This window comes from Hyla sarda, chromosome 10, assembly GCF_029499605.1.
Source record: "Hyla sarda isolate aHylSar1 chromosome 10, aHylSar1.hap1, whole genome shotgun sequence".
NCBI lineage: Eukaryota > Metazoa > Chordata > Amphibia > Anura > Hylidae > Hyla > Hyla sarda.
In genome coordinates this window covers 117,593,329-117,610,167 of record NC_079198.1, presented here as the reverse complement: position 1 = coordinate 117,610,167, position 16,839 = coordinate 117,593,329, and the positions used below count along the sequence as shown (strand labels likewise).

The following is a 16,839-nucleotide window of genomic DNA, read 5'->3' as shown; positions in this document are numbered from 1 at the left end:
CATAATGTTTTTTTTATTTTTGGAAATGCCGGGTGATTTAAACTTTTATTAGGGGAAGGGATAATTGAAAGGGTTAATGATTTTTTTACACTTTTCTTATGCAACATTATAGCTCCCATAAGGGGCTATAACATTGCATTTACTGATCTTTTACACTGATTGATCCATCTCCATAGGAATGGATCAATCAGTGTTTTAGGCGATTGAATGCTCAAGCCTGGATCTCAGGCTTGAAGCATTCATTCGGCGATCGGACTGCAGGAAGGAAGGTAAGAGACCTTCCTCCTGTGCTACAGCTGTTCGGGATGCCGCGATTATACCGCGGCGATCCCGAACAGCTCCCTGAGCTAGCCGGGCACTTTTACTTTCGTTTTTAGCCGCGCGGCTCAGCTTTGAGCGCGCGGCTAAAGGGTTAATAGCGCGCGGCACAGCGATCAGTGCCGCGCGCTATTAGAGGCGGGTCCCGGCTTCACTATGACGCCGGGCCCGCCGCGATATGATGCGGGGTCACCGTGTGACCCCGCGTTATATCGCAGGACCGGGACCCATGACGTATGCATACGTCATGGGTCCTTAAGAGGTTAAGGACGCTACATGGCTGGCCAGGAACCACCTCATCTACAACAGGGAGGACATGTCCGTCCAGGACTGCCGCAGGCCGATTCATAGCTTACTTAGAGACTATTCTATTTTGGACAATCCAAATGTCAATGAAGAGGTTTAAGGATTAACACCCCTCTACTCCCATCACTCGCCATACGTTTGCCTAGTAGTTTGGCCCCGTAATCTGCCCCTCCCTACCCCCATAGACCCCACCCCCTCCCCGATCACAGTCTGTAATGTGTTGTTTTTTTATTTTGTTTCTTCGATATCGAGTGATGGAGCGGAGTGTTAGCGTAGCATGTGGTGCGGTGTATAGCTTAGGGAACCTGTGCTGTATATTGTACTGCCATGCTTTGTGTGATTGTAATTTATTGTATGACTTGTAATGACGACTGAATGATGAATAAAGCTCTTTCAAAACCTTTGCAGCTGTAATGTGGATAAAGGAAATGCATTGGTAATGCTCCCATTTTATGAAACAGGCCTAAAAGTAAAAACTGATGTCCTGTCTGCTGGAGGAAAAATGCAGGGAGAGAAGAGAAGCAGGTGTAGCGGTCTGCAATACAGTCCTACTGCCAAAACCCCACTGTGGTTCTTTAGCGAAGAGCAGCTACAAACCGCGCCTCTCACCCTGGAGGACCCAGCGCATTTGTTATTCCCCCAATTATGGTTGAGAGAACTGAATAATGCCACCTGTGGTGGTGCTGCAGGGGAAAAGGACACTTGCTGGTGTGTTCCCTCACACACTACAGCAGATCACTGGTGATTACTCCAATTAGTTTAAAGGGGTACTCCGCCCCTACAAAGGATAGCGTATAAGATGTCTGACCCCCTGCAGCACCCCAGTCATCCTGTGCACGGAGCAAACGCCATTCCGTGCCAGATGACTGGCGACCACAGCAGTCACGCCTCCTTCATTCATGTCTATGGGAGGAGGCGCGATGGTTATGTACTAACCATCACGGCTCATTCTATAGATATGAATGGAGGGATTGTGCCGTGACATCATGAACCCGAAAGCTCAGTCATCTTATACCCTGAACCTAACACTTAGGCCAGGTTCACATGGCAGAAAATATGCGTAATGTCCGCACTGAAAGCATGTGCAGATGTTCGGCACATTTGACTAATCATAGCTACAATTAGGTTGGAGGGGCAACTTAGACAGCTGTGGTGTCCAGAGGTGGGAACTGCATGCATATATAATTTTTATTTTATTTTTTTTTATTATTATTTTTTTCTTGTTAACTGCACCTGCACTCACATTTAAAGGGGTTATCCAGGGAAAAAAATATATATATATCTCATCGGGCTCCAGAAAGTTAAACAGATTTGTAAATTACTTCTATTAAAAAAAATCTTAAAGGGGTACTCCGCCCCTAGACATCTTATCCCCTATCCAAAGGATAGGGGATAAGATGTCAGATCACCGGGGTCCCGCTGCTGGGGAGCCCCGGGATCCCTGCTGCGGCACTGCGCTATCATTACAGCACAGAGCGAGTTCGCTCTGTGCGTAATGACGGGCGATACAGGGGACAGAGCCGTGTGAAGTCATGGCTCCGCCCCTCGTGACATCACGGCCCGTCCCCTTAATGCAAGTCTATGGCAGGGGGCGTGACAACCGCCGCGCCCCCTCCCATAGACTTGTATTGAAAGGGGCGGGCTGTGACGTCACGAGGGGCGGAGCCGTGACGTAACGATGCTCCGGCCCCTGTATTGCCCGTCATTACGTGCAGAGCGAACTCGCTCTGTGCTGTAATGATAGCGCAGTGCCAGCAGCGGCACCACGGTGATCTGACATCTTATCCCCTATCCTTTGAATAGGGGATAAGATGTCTAGGGGCGGAGTACCCCTTTAATCCTTTCAGTACTTATAAGTTGAGGTGTTCTTTTCTGTCTAAGTGCTCTCTGATGACACCTGTCTCGGGAACTGTCCAGAGTAGAAGCAAATCCCCATAGCAAACCTTCTACTCTGTGCAGTTCCCAAGACAAGCAGAGATGTCAGCAGAGAGCACTGTTGCCAGACAGAAAGTAACTCAACTTCAGCAGCTGATAATTATTGGAAGGATTAACATTTTTTAATAGAAGTAATTTACACATCTGGTTTCTTTAGCCAGTGAAACTTTCTTTAGCCAGTTGATTTATAAAAAATAAATAAATAAAAAAAGTTTTTTCCTGGAATACCCCTTTAAGCTCAGAAATGTTTTATTTACACAGTTATCACTTGTCTGGGCACTAGTAACCATGGAATATTTTGTGAGATGTTTCCGCAAGAACTTTCTGGGGATGTAAAATTTGGCAAAAAAATTGCTGATTTTGGCGCCAAACTCAGCAATTTTGCCGCATAAAAAAACAAAAACATATGGCTGTAACAACAAAAAAAATGGCACAAAAAAAAAACTAAAGTGGCGCAAAAATGAATTTTTACATATTTTCAAAGCAGCACAGGGAAACTTTGAAAATGTGAGGAGAAAAAAAAAAAAAGTGGTGTGAATAATATCGCTGGAACCGAAATTACTGTAGTTTTTGAGAATCTCCCCCAGTGTGTCTCCAGCTGTTGCAAAAACCACAACTCCCGGCATGGGCCGTCTGCTTAGTGAAAATGGTAACATGACGGACCTGTAAAAAGTCAGTGGCATCTAAAAAACAGGTTAGACTGATTACATCATATGTGTCAGACGTGCTGCGTTATTGTTGCTGCCAAATGGTGGAAACTGCTCTAATAGCCCTGTCAAGACTCTAGTGTGAACAGAGCCTAAGCTGAATGTAGCTGGTTTCCTGCTGAATTCAAGAGGAATTTACTCGAGTAATTCCTCTTGAATTCTCCGCTTACAAATAATTAACATCAGCTTTGCCATTGAATCCAATGTATTTTTACTCTGCACTGTTCACACTGCGTAAATTCCGCCGCGGAATTCTGTTACGCTAGAAGAAAGAACAGGTTTATTCTTCTTGCGGAATATGCGAGCAGAAGTCCATTAAAGTCAATGGTAAAAAAAATTCCACTTGAAATCATTTTCACATGGAATATGCTAGGAATCTGCTTTGAAAATCCTCTCGAAAAATAAATGCCGTAAATAAATAAAAAGGGAAATTCTAATTGGTGGTTGTAGTCCAGCAAAAAAAAAAAAAAAAAAATTTCTCCTATATTCCATGCGGAAAATCCGCACGGAATTCTGCGTTAATTCCACGGCTGAATTTTTACGCGAGGATTCCTCTCCTATTCCTCAGTGTGAACGCACCCTAAAACAGAAAGTCAGTGCAGTGTTTTACAAACAGCGTGCCTCCAGCTGTTGCAAAACTACAACTCCCAGCATGCCCGGACAGCCGTTGGCTGTCCGGGCATGCTGGGAGTTGTAGTTTTTTTTCAACAGCTTGGAGGCACGCGGTTTGTAAAACACTGACCTGGGAAGTCAAAGGTCGCAGAAGATCAATAGACTTTAAAAAGATATATCGCAACATTTTTGTTTAAAAAAAAAAAAATGCATATGAAGTCAGGGACCTCACCTTGTGTGTGATGTCACAAATGCGTAGCGCCGTTCATGTAAACCCATCTGGACAGGAAGTTAGCCAGCTGAAAAAACAAGGAGAACATGTCAGTGTGGACACAAGTTACCTTACAAAGCGACACTTCTACCCCGGACCATATAACATGTAGAACCCCCCCCCCCCCCCCCCATTACAAGGGTCATAGAAAGTGATGAATGAACCCATACATGTCTATCCAACCTCATTACGGGGCTTCCCAACTTACAATCCTATAAAGATACCACCCCCAGCAATACAGATGTGATGGTCCAAATTCAAGTAACAGTAGAAGGTTCCATCTTCTGTAATGCGGGTGGGGACTACTATTCTAAGTGGTGTCCCCTTAATTTAAAGGTAATCCGACAGCAGGGTCACCTGTACTAATGTGAATATACAGGTAGATAGAAACAGGATCACCCAATCTACCGACCTGTATATTCAGGTTAGAGCGGGTGGGTAACCCTGCAGTTAGATTCCCTTAAGTAAAATAAATAAACATTTTTAATATATATATATATATATATATATATATATATATATATATATATATATATATATTATATATTATATATATATAATTTTTTAGAGATGAGCGAATTTACAGTAAATTCGATTCGTCACAAACTTCTCAGCTCGGCGGTTGCTGACTTTTCCTGCATAAATTAGTTCAGCTTTCCGGTGCTCCGGAGGGCTGGAAAAGATGGATACAGTCCTAGGAAAGAGTCTCCTAGGACTGTATCCACCTTTTCCAGCCCACCGGAGCACCGGAAAGCTGAACTAATTTATGCAGGAAAAGTCATCAACTGCCGAGTCGAGAAGTTCGTGAGGAATCGAATTTACTGTAAATTCGCTCATCTCTAATATATATATATTTAAAAAAATTCAAAATAGAAGCAGCACATCAAGTAGAATCAGGTGATAGTCAGTATAGGGTGCTCGCATAATTGGAGCCTGGGTTCACCGGTTCCTAAATCCAAATAGGAGAAATAGAATGCAGCACACCACTGTTGCAGTCAAAACAAATAGATTTATTCCATAGCGTGCAGAGGACTACGTTTCACCGATCTCACACCGGCTTTATCAAGTGATGCAACAGTGGTGTGCTGCATTCTATTTCGCATATATATGTATACACACCGTATATATATTAATTTAAAAAAATGATTATATATATATGAATAATAATAAAAAAATATAATAATATTAAAAGATTTAAAAAAAAAAATAATATATATAATATATATTTTGTTTATATAAAAAACTGCCACGGTTTTTTCCTGCGTTTTGTCAGTTTTTCCTGGCATTTTTCCTGGTGTGTGGAAACAAGCAGTTTTGTCCCCTGTGGCAGTTTTCTCACTGTCTTCAGGTAGGTACCACTCAGTGGGTCGGATGCTGAGAGCCCGGCCTACAGAGTGTAATGAGATGAGGAATGATGTATAGTATCACTACTCCCCTCCCCCGGCCGTATAGTATACAGGGGGGCATAGTGTACCCATATATACCGTATTTATCGGCATATAACACGCACTTCTTAGGCTAAAATTTTTAGCCTAAAGTCTACCTGCGTGTTATACGCCGATAAGCCGCTGCAGTTCAATGATTTAAAGCGGGCGCTTTAAATCAAATGAACTGCATCGGCTTTGCAGGTGCAGAGACCGCCAGCGCTGCCGGCTTCTCTCCCCCTGCCTTTCCTGGGGTCTAGAGCCCTGCTGCCGGCCCTTCTCTCCCCCTGACTATCGGTGCCGGCGCCGATAGCCAGGGGGAGAGAAGCGGCGCCGGCAATGGGGCAGCGGCACCGATAGCCAGGGGGAGAGAAGGGGCAGCGGCACCCATTGCCGGCGCTGCTGCTCCGTTGCCTCCCCCATCCCCGGTTGTATAATTACCTGTTGCCGGTGTCGGGTCCTCGCTGCTTCAGGCCTCCGGTGTGCGTCCCCTGCATCGTTGCTATGCGCTGCATGGCGCGGCGCAATGACGTCACTCGTCATTGCGCTGCGCCATGCAGTGCATAGCAACGATGCATGGGACGCACACCGGAAGCCTGAAGCAGCGCTGACCCGACCCCGCCAACAGGTAATTATACAACCGGGGATGGGGGAGGCAACGGGGCAGCGGCGCCAGCAATGGGTGCCGCTGCCCCTTCTCTCCCCCTGGCTATTGGCGCCGCTGCCCCATTGCCGGCGCCGCTTCTCTCCCCCTGGCTATCGGCGCCGGCAAAGGGGTGCCGGCACCGATAGCCAGCAGGAGAGAAGCGGCGGCAGCAGTGCTCTAGACCCCAGGAAAGGCAGGGGGAGAGAAGCGGGCAGCGACGGCCTCTCACCCACTGCCTTTCCTGGGGGTGTATCGGGATATACGCATGTACACACACATGCACCCTCATTTTACCAAGGACATTTTTTACCCAAATATCCTTAGTAAAATGAGGGTGCGTGGTATAGGCCGGTGCGTGGTATACCCCGATAAATACGGGTACTATACAGGAATCCCATCACCAGACTGACATGACTCTCTGCTCCTATAGCCCCTTTGGGCGGTATACAGAATATACAGCTATCTATAGGTAGCTGTATATAGTGTATACAGAAGACGAAGTCCGCTTACCTCCCTCCAGTCCCGGCTGGGTCCGTGTAGCTCCGCCCCTAGTGATGACATCATTAGAGGGTGGAGCTACAGACAGGAGCAAGGCTGGTAAGGGTGTGAGGCTCTGTTCACATTGTACGTTTTGTATTATGTGAACAGACCCTTCTGCCAGTGTCCTCCCAGACAGGGAGACTCCAGCTGTTGCTCAACTACAACTCCCAGCATGCCCAGACAGCAAAAAGAGGGGCATGGGGTCTTGTGCAAAGGGGGTCATGAGGTGTTGTGCAGGGGGCATGAGATGTTGTGCAGGGGGCATGAGATGTTGTGCAAAGGGGACATGGGGTGGGTTTTTTTATGCGGCCCACATAAACTTAAAGGGGTATTCCAGGAAAAAACTTTTTTTTTAATATATCAACTGGCTCCAGAAAGTTGAGCAAATTTGTAAATTACTTCTATTAAAAAATCTTAATCCTTTCAGTACTTATGAGCTTCTGAAGTATAGGTTGTTTTTTTCTGTCTGAATCCTCTCCGATGACACCTGTCTCGGGAAACGCCCAGTTTAGAAGCAAATCCCCATAGCAAACCTCTTCTAAACTGGGCGTTTCCCGAGACAGGTGTCATCAGAGAGGATTTAGACAGAAAAGAACAACCTTAACTTCAGCAGCTGATAATTATTGAAAGGATTAAGATTTTTTAATAGAAGTAATTTACAAATCTGTTTAACTTTCTAAACGTCTCATAAGGGGGTTTCCCCGATGAATCTGTATTTCTCTGTACACCCACTGCTATCACCCCTGTGCACCCGCAGAGGGTGAATCATGCTGAGGCTTTACTTTCATTATTCTGTATTCTTGTCACACTTAAAGGGGTGTTCTAGAAACTCTTTGGCCCTAGGCAATTCATGGAAGGTGTGTTGACACCCCGCTGCAAGCTGCTGGAAACCCCTTTAAAAAATTGGAATAAAAAAAATACTACCACACACCCCGCTTCGTCCACGCATACATATATATGCAAGCAGACTGCAAAAAGGACAGCGAAGTGGAGAATGGCTTATGCCAATTTTCCTTAAAGGGGTACTTCGCTGCTCAGCGTTTGGAACAAACTATTCCGAACGCTGAAGTCGGGAGCTCGTGAGGTCATAGCCCCGTCCCCTCAATGCAAGTCTATGGGAGGGGGCGTGACGGATTTGCTCCTACTCTGGACAGTTCCTAAAATGGACAGAGGTGTAAGCAGAGAGCACAGTGGTCAGAAAGAAAGGAAATTCAAAAAGATAAGAACTTCCTGTGGAGCATACAGCAGATGATAAGTAATGGAAGGATTAAGATTTTTTTTAAAAAAATAAGTAATTTACAAATCTGTTTAAAGGGGTACTCCGGCGCTTAGACATCTTATCCCCTATCCCAAGGATAGAGGATAAGATGCCTGATCGCGGGGGGTCCCGCCGATGGGATCCCCTGTGATCTTGCACGCGGCACCCCGTTTAAAATCAGTCCCCGGAGCGTGTCGTTCCGGATCTGATTACCGGCGACCACAGGGCCGGCGGCGTGTGACGTCACGCCCCCGTGTGACGTCACGCTCCGCCCCTCAATGCAAGCCTATGGGAGGGGGCGTGACAGCTCACGCCCCCTCCCATAGGCTTGCATTTAGCGGGTGGAGCGTGACGTCACACGGGGCGGAGCCTTGACGTCACAACGCTCCGGCCCCGTGATCGACAGTAATCAGACCCGGAGCGAACACGCTCCGAGGGCTGATTACAAACGGGGTGCCGCGTGCAAGATCACGGGGGTCCCCAGTGGCGGGACCCCCCGCGATCAGGCATCTTATCCCCTATCCTTTGGATAGGGGATAAGATGTCTTAAGTGCCGGAGTACCCCTATAACTTTCTGGCACCATTTGATCTAAAAAAAAAAAATTTAAATAAATGTTTTCCAGTGGAGTACCCCTTTAATGTGCTGCCCAATGCAAATTTATTGTTCTCGGTCATCAGCCATTTCAGACTTTGGCGACGTTCTCCGATGGGATCATTATAGAAAGTCCAGAAGTAAAAAAATAAAATAAAATCCTGCTCCCATGATCACAACTTTTAAGTCACACATCTTCAGACCCCCTTCCTATAGGCGACTGCTATGGTGTAGCCGGCCCTTTAAGGCTCATCTGTTGTAATATACACCCCCTCCACAATCAGATTTATAAATAGGCACCTGCATTATTAATCTGCACATCTCGCCGCGGTCGTACCTGGGACCTTTAAAAATACGCTGACAGCGAGATTCCTGAAAATATTGACTTTCACCGTGACTCATCATCTGGCTTCTCCGTGGTGAGTCAGCGCATGTTTTCACAGCAGCGCAGAGGAGGCAAACGTGGGGCAGACTGTGATTAGGAGACGCGACCTATACACGGACAGGAACCCCGGAGAATCCCAGGTGAAAAACGTGCGTGTGCGCGGCCGGACGGAGTCACGCAACCGGTTTTACAGGCTGTCGTCCTCCGATGAGTCTCGCACAGGTCACGTGACCCGGCGTGTGACACAGCAGGTCCCCTGAGCTTATCACCCGGTATCACCGGAAGTCATCACAATTGTCATTAACTTTATTATAGGGTACGTGTATTTGTTTTATATCTTAAGTACAGTGTTCTCCATCTTATCTCTTTTGCAAAACTACAACTCCCATCATGCACGGACAGCCGTTGGCTGTCCGTGCATGATGGGGGTTGTAGTTTTGCAACTGTTGGAGAGCTACAGGTTGCGTACCCTGACCTAATACATCACAAATAATAGAAAATAAATAAAAGCAATAGTCTCTTCCGTACGTGATACCGTTTTGTGTACACAGCCTAAGTGCAAAATCATGTGTCTCTAGGTTTACAGACCACAAAGAGTGTAGTCTGATAGCACAGGCATGTGTGGAGATGCCAAGGGGCACTGTCAGATTTAAAAATGTTTTATATGTTGTACATCTTGGCAAAACATTAAAGGGGTATTCCAGGGGGAAAAAACACACACACACACACACACACACACACACACACACACACATATATATATACACATTATACACACACACACACATATATATATACACATTCATATATATATATATATATATATATATATATATATATATATATATATATACCCCCATTATACACACACACACACACACATATATATATATACCCATTATACACACACACATATATACCCATTATACACACACACACATATATAAACATTATACACACACACACACACACACACACACACACATATATACATATACACATTCTTATATATATATATATATATATATATATACCCCCATTATACACACACACACACACACACACACATATATATATACCCATTATACACACACACACATATATATATACCCATTATACACACACACACACATATATAAACATTATACACACACACACATATATATATATATATATATATATATATATATCTCAACTGGCTCCAGAAAGTTAAACAGATTTGTAAATTACTTCTATTAAAAAAAATCTTAATCCTTCCAATAATTATCAGCTGCTGAATTTGAGTTGTTTTTTTTTCTGTCTGGCAACAGTGCTCTTTTCTTTTTGGAACACAGAGCTCTCTGCTGACATCACAACCACAGTGCTCTCTGCCGACACCTCTGTCCATTTTAAGAACTGTCCAGAGTAGGAGAAAATCCCCCATAGAAAACATATATGCTGCTCTGGACAGTTCCTAAAATGGACAGAGATGTCAGCAGAGAGCAATGTGGTCATGATGTCATGAGAGAGCTCTGTGTTCCAAAAAAAAATAATAATTTGCTCTGTAGTGTTCAGCAGCTAATAAGTACTGGAAGGATTAACATTTTTTTAATAGAAGTAATTTACAAATCTGTTTAACTTTCTGGCACCAGTTGATGTAAAAAAAAAAAAAAAAAAAAAAATAAAGTTTTCCACCGGAGTACCCCTTTAAACAGAAACTGCTGAAGTCAGCGACCCTTATATGTTTTAGAACAGTTCACAAGAAGACTAGTGCAGCGCAACAATGGTCTAGTGCAGCGTTTCCCAACCAGTGTGCCTGCAGCTGTTGCAAAACTACAACTCCCAGCATGCCCGGACAGCCTTCGGCTGTCCGGGCATGCTGGGAGTTGTAGTTTTGCAAAAGCAGGAGGCACACTGGTTGGGAAATACTAGTCTAGTGGCTGCAAGGCTCCTCAAGGTTTGTACAATCTGCAAAGTTTTCCACCGGAGTACCCCTTTAAACGCGTCACCATCATGCATCCACACCGTGTACTGTGTGCTTATTATAATAAACCGCACGATCTGCTTTGATTATACCGCGCTGGACTTCCATTTCTTTCTTACATTTCTGAATATTGAGGTTTTCTATGGACTGATCCTTCTAAACGTGAGCACCACCCTATTACTGACAGTCACTGGGGTTGGCATCTAGTTAGCCACCTCACTACTACATCATTTGGGTAACAGCCCGTTAGCGGTGCCAATGCTACTTTCTCCCAGAGTCACTGAGGATAGTCAGTGTATTACACAGACACGACATTCCAAAAATTCCACAGACATGCTTGGCATTACTATGGACAAAGGATCTGTGATATATGGGGATCCCCCATGACACATGGATCTACAGAATAAATATGGCATTCTGTTTGGTGGGGGGGGGGGGAGCGCTTGACCAAAAACGTACACAAAGCAAAAGGGATGCCCCATGTCCACAGCCCTGATGTCACAATAAACACAATAATAAGACTCAGAACATAGTACAAACTGACCTTCCCCATAAACCATTTCCTTACTACTGTTCAGGAATCCTTAAAGGGGAGAGACTAGAGAGAGACAGAGAGAGACTAGAGAGAGACAGAGAGAGACAGAGAGAGACTAGAGAGAGACAGAGAGAGACTAGAGAGACCGAGAGAGACTAGAGAGACCGAGAGAGACTAGAGAGACCGAGAGAGACTAGAGAGACCGAGAGAGACTAGAGAGACCGAGAGAGACTAGAGAGACCGAGAGAGACTAGAGAGACCGAGAGAGACTAGAGAGACCGAGAGAGACTAGAGAGACCGAGAGAGACTAGAGAGACCGAGAGAGACTAGAGAGACCGAGAGAGACTAGAGAGACCGAGAGAGACTAGAGACCGAGAGAGACTAGAGACCGAGAGAGACTAGAGACCGAGAGAGACTAGAGAGACCGAGAGAGACCGAGAGAGACTAGAGACCGAGAGAGACTAGAGACCGAGAGAGACTAGAGACCGAGAGAGACTAGAGACCGAGAGAGACTAGAGACCGAGAGAGACTAGAGAGACCGAGATATATATATATATATATATATATATATATATATATATATATATATATATATATATATATATATATATATATATATATAGATATATATATATATATAGATATATATATAGATATATATATATATATATATATATATATATATATATCTCAACTGCCTCCAGAAAGTTAAACAGATTTGTAAATTACTTCTATTAAAAAATCTTCATCCTTTCAGTACTTATCAGCTTCTGAAATTGAGTTGTTCTTTTCTGTCTAAGTGCTCTCTGATGACACCTGTCTCGGGAACTGTCCAGAGTAGAAGCAAATCCCCATAGCAAACCTCTTCTACTCTGTGCAGTTCCTGAGACCAGCAGAGATGTCAGCAGAGAGCACTGCTGCCAGACAAAACAACTACTCAACTTCAGCAGCTGATAATTATTGGAAGGATAAAGATTATTATTATTTTTTTTTTTTTTAAATAGAAGTAATTTACAAATCTGATTAACTTTCTGGAGCCAGTTGATATATATATAAAAAAAAAAAAAAAAAGTGGAGACAGTTTTCATAGAGACCACCCCAGAAGAAGATACAGAGGACTCCTCATGATTCATGGAGCTCTGCTCATCCTGAACTACCTGGTGCATAAAGAAATACAGTGAAACAATGGCGGCCAATGACCGTCGAGACCCCACAGAGCCCGAGAACAGAGGTCAATTGTGTGTGGCTAGGTCTCCGTTCATTCTCTATGGCAATGCTTCCCAACCAGTGTGCCTCCAGCTGTTGCAAAACGACAACTCCCAGCATGCCCGGACAGCCTTCGGCTGTCCGGGCATGCTGGGAGTTGTCGTTTTGCAACAGCTGGAGACACAATGGTTGGGAAATACTGGTCTAGTGGCTGCAAGGCTCCTCAAGGTTTGTACAATACACTGGGGAAAATGAGAATCTGCTAAATTTTCCACCGGAGAAAACGCGTCACCATCATGGATCCACCGTGAACTGTGTGCTTATTATAATAAGCCACACAATCTGCTTTCATTATATGCTGGGAGTTGTAGTTTTGCAACAGCTGGAGACACACTGTTTAGAAATACTGCTCTATGGAGGTCAACGTTTAGACTGTACAGGACCAGCCCCCCCCCCCCTCCCCCCCGTGCCTAACAGCTGTCCAGGCATGCTGGGAGTTGTAGTTTTGCAACATCTGGAGGTCCACAGTTAGGAGACCTAGGCTCTAAAGGGACGCTTTCCCTTTAAGAAGTTATTCCAAGAATACTGCAATGCAGATACTGGATGGCAAACACAGGAATACAAAAAGCGCATTCATCTGTGCTTTACGGATTTCCTTTTTATCCGTCCTTCCATAATATTTATGCACTAAAAAGTCTAAACTTATCTTACTGGGAGGAATCTAACACACTGTTCATCCTGAGCCTCCTGCTTCACAGAAAAGATACAAGGATGGCAGAGATATGAAATAGAAACGCAGAAGAGGTGGGAGTTTTCCATTTTCATAACCCTCCATTGTAAATCCGGCATGGCTCCGATTCATCTCTATAGAGGGGGACGGGCGTTATTTGGGGATACTTGCTCCCTGCTTTTTAGGTGGTGCCCTCACACACCCCTAACTTGTTTCTAGAGATGTCCTAATACTGGTATCATTATATGTGAAATTTCCCAGATACCTGTAGACTAGTAAAAGGAAAAATATAGATTCCTCTCACCTGAGTGGGATTAATATTATTATTATTATTATTTTCTTTTGTAGGGGACTTATTGGGGGAAACTACTTAATAGGGGCATCTACCTAATAGGAGTTTCCCTACCTACTGGAGACTTCTACCTAAGACGGGAGATTCCTACCTTACTACTGGGTGCTTCTAGCTATCTAATAGGGGGGGGGGGGGGGGATCCTTACCTACCTACCTACTAGAGGCTTCTACCTTATAGGGGGGATTCCTACCTAACTACTGGGGGCTATCTAATAGGGGGGATTCCCTACTTACTGGGGGATTCTACTTAATAGAGGGGATTCCCTACCTACTGGGGGCTACCTAATAAGGGGGATTCCGTAGCCAACAAATGAGGGCATATCTTAATTATGTGAGGACCTCATGTTTGACTTTCGCCTAAGGCTAAGAATGTCTAGAGCCAACTTTGCTGTCATGTGACATTAAAATAAAAAAGTATCGATAATTTCTATTGGTTAGTATTTATATAAAATAAGCTTGATAAAGGCTACCACTGCCGAAACATTGTATCTTATTGGGGCTTAATAAAGAGACCAGTTTATGAAGGTCCTTGGCCTATCGGTGCTGTGATTTCTGGACTTTATATATATATATATATATATATATATTATTAAATATAAAATACATATATATATAAAAAAATTATAATTTTTTATTTATATATATATATATATATATATATATATATATATATATATATATATACACACATACACACACACACACACACAGATACATATACACACACACACACATATACACACAGATACACACACACAGATACATACACATACATATACACACACACACAGATACATACACACACACAGATACATACACACACACAGATACATACACACACACAGATACATACACACACAGATACATACACACACAGATACCAACTCCGGAAATCACAGCACCAGTCAGGTCTTGGATCATGAAGAAAAATGGAAAATTTATTGTCCCCAAATAAAGTGCAACTGCTGCCGAAACGTTGCACTTTATTTGGGGACAATAAAATGTCCAGTTTTCTTCATGATCCAAGACCTGACTGGTGCTGGGATTTCCGGAGTTGGTGTACTTTAATCCTGGGCAACCACTTGCACCCCCACTTGGTTATCGGTCCTGGGCTGTGATCAGTGCATCTATTGAGGGACTAAGAACAGATCCAACAACACCATTATAGAGCACAGGTACGTAACAAGTTTATCAAGTATGGGGCCGACCAATAGAGATGAGCAGAGGAGAATACAACATCTTACATGTATCAGCTGACGTTCACCCCGGGTCAGTGATCTGTATGAAGGCGCAGGCAGCACAACCCTGCGGTCAGTCACCATCAGACACCTTCACATCACCAGACGCTGCCAGGAGGGACATACATCTATTTTTTAAAGCCCTTAAATTTCCTTTAGTTACCGTACTGCCCGAAATGTTTTCTCACAAGCAAGCTGCATGATGGTGCAGAAGATTGGGGGGGGGGGGGGCAAAAAATCCTGCATCCTGTCAACAGGGCCAGTGCAGAGCTCGGGGGCGACCATTCACGAGCGCTGCATAAAAAGAGGTTTCCTTTCACTTTTATAGGTAATGTTTCAGGTGTTAAAAGGGGCACTCCACAGAATTTAATTTTTTTTATTTTTTTTTATTAACTGGTGCCAGAAAGTTAAACAGATTTGTAAATGACTTCTATTAAAAAATCTTAATCCTTTCAGTACTTAGCAGCTGCTGTTTTGATCCACAGGAAGTTCTTCTCTTTTTGAATTTCCTTTCTGTCTGACCACAGTGCTCTCTGCTGACACCTCTGTCTGTGTCAGGAACTGTCCAGAGCAGGAGAGGTTTTCTATGGGGATTCGCTCCTACTTTGGACAGTTCCTAAAATAGACAGAGGTGTCAGCAGAGAGCATGGTGGTCAGACAGAAAGGAAATTCAATAAGAAAAGAACTTCCTGTGGATCATACAGCAGCTGATAAGTAGTGGAAGGATTAAGATTTTTTTAATAGAATTAATTTACAAATCTGCTTAAAGGAGATATCCAGTGCTGAAAAACTTATCCCCTATCCTAAGGATAGGGGGATAAGTCTCAGATCGCGGGGGGTCCGACCGCTGGGGCCCCCTGCGATCTCCTGTACGGGGGAAGGGGGCGTGTTGACCAGCGCACGAAGCGGTGGCTGACACGCCCCCTCAATACAACCCTATGGCAGAGCTGGAGTGCTGCCTTCTGTAATATCCGGCTCTGCCATAGTTATGTATTGAGGGGGCGTGTTGGCCGCCGCTTCGTGCAGTGGTCGACACCCGCTATCTGGCCAGCGAGCCGGGGCCCCGTAAAGGAGATCATGGGGGTGGGGCCCAGCGGTCGGACCCCTACGATCTGAAACTTATGCCCTATCCTTAGGATAGGGAATAAGTTTTTCAGCACTGGACTAGCCCTTTAACTTTCTGGCACCAGTTGATTTAAAAAGAAAAAAATTTCCAACCAGAGTACCCCTTTAAAGTTGCAGGAGGGCGCAGAATTTACTGAAACAACCCTGCAGGTACAACATTCTCTCTTTACCGCGTGCAGGGTCTTAGGATCAGTAACAACCTCTTGGATGGGCTAAGTACGATATCTTGCTGCAGTGCCAAGTACCCTATTAGATGACACTGTCTTGCACCAACAGACAACTTTACCCTTTACTGCTGTGTTTCCCAACCAGGGTGCCTCCAGCTGTTGCAAAACTACAAGTGTGTGTGTGTGTGTGTGTGTATTTTTCACATTCCTTATTTGATAGGGATGTGTGGATCCGAAGTCCCAAAGCTGGGATCCTCATTAAAGGAGTACTCTGGTGGAATTTTTTTTTTATTTTTTTATTTTTTTTAAATCAACTGGTGCCAAAAAGTTAAACAGATTTGTAAATTACTTCTATTAAAAAATCTTAATCCTTCCAATAATTATCTGATGCTGAAGTTGAGTTGTTATTTTCTGCCTGACAACAGTGCTCTCTGCTGACATCTCTGCTTGTCTTGGGAACTGCACAGAGTAGAAGAGGTTTGCTATGGGGATTTGCTTCTACTCTGGACAGTTGCCGAGACAGGTGTCA

General features: G+C 44.3%; 1 protein-coding gene across 1 annotated transcript in view; it reads right to left on the bottom strand.

Moving 5' to 3' along the window:
- FOXJ3 (forkhead box J3) overlaps positions 1-16,839 on the bottom strand; it is a gene marked incomplete in the record, with an annotated part of 128,513 nt that overhangs the window by 80,587 nt on the left and 31,087 nt on the right. Inside the window, 1 exon segment of the mRNA XM_056544668.1 lies at positions 4,111-4,177.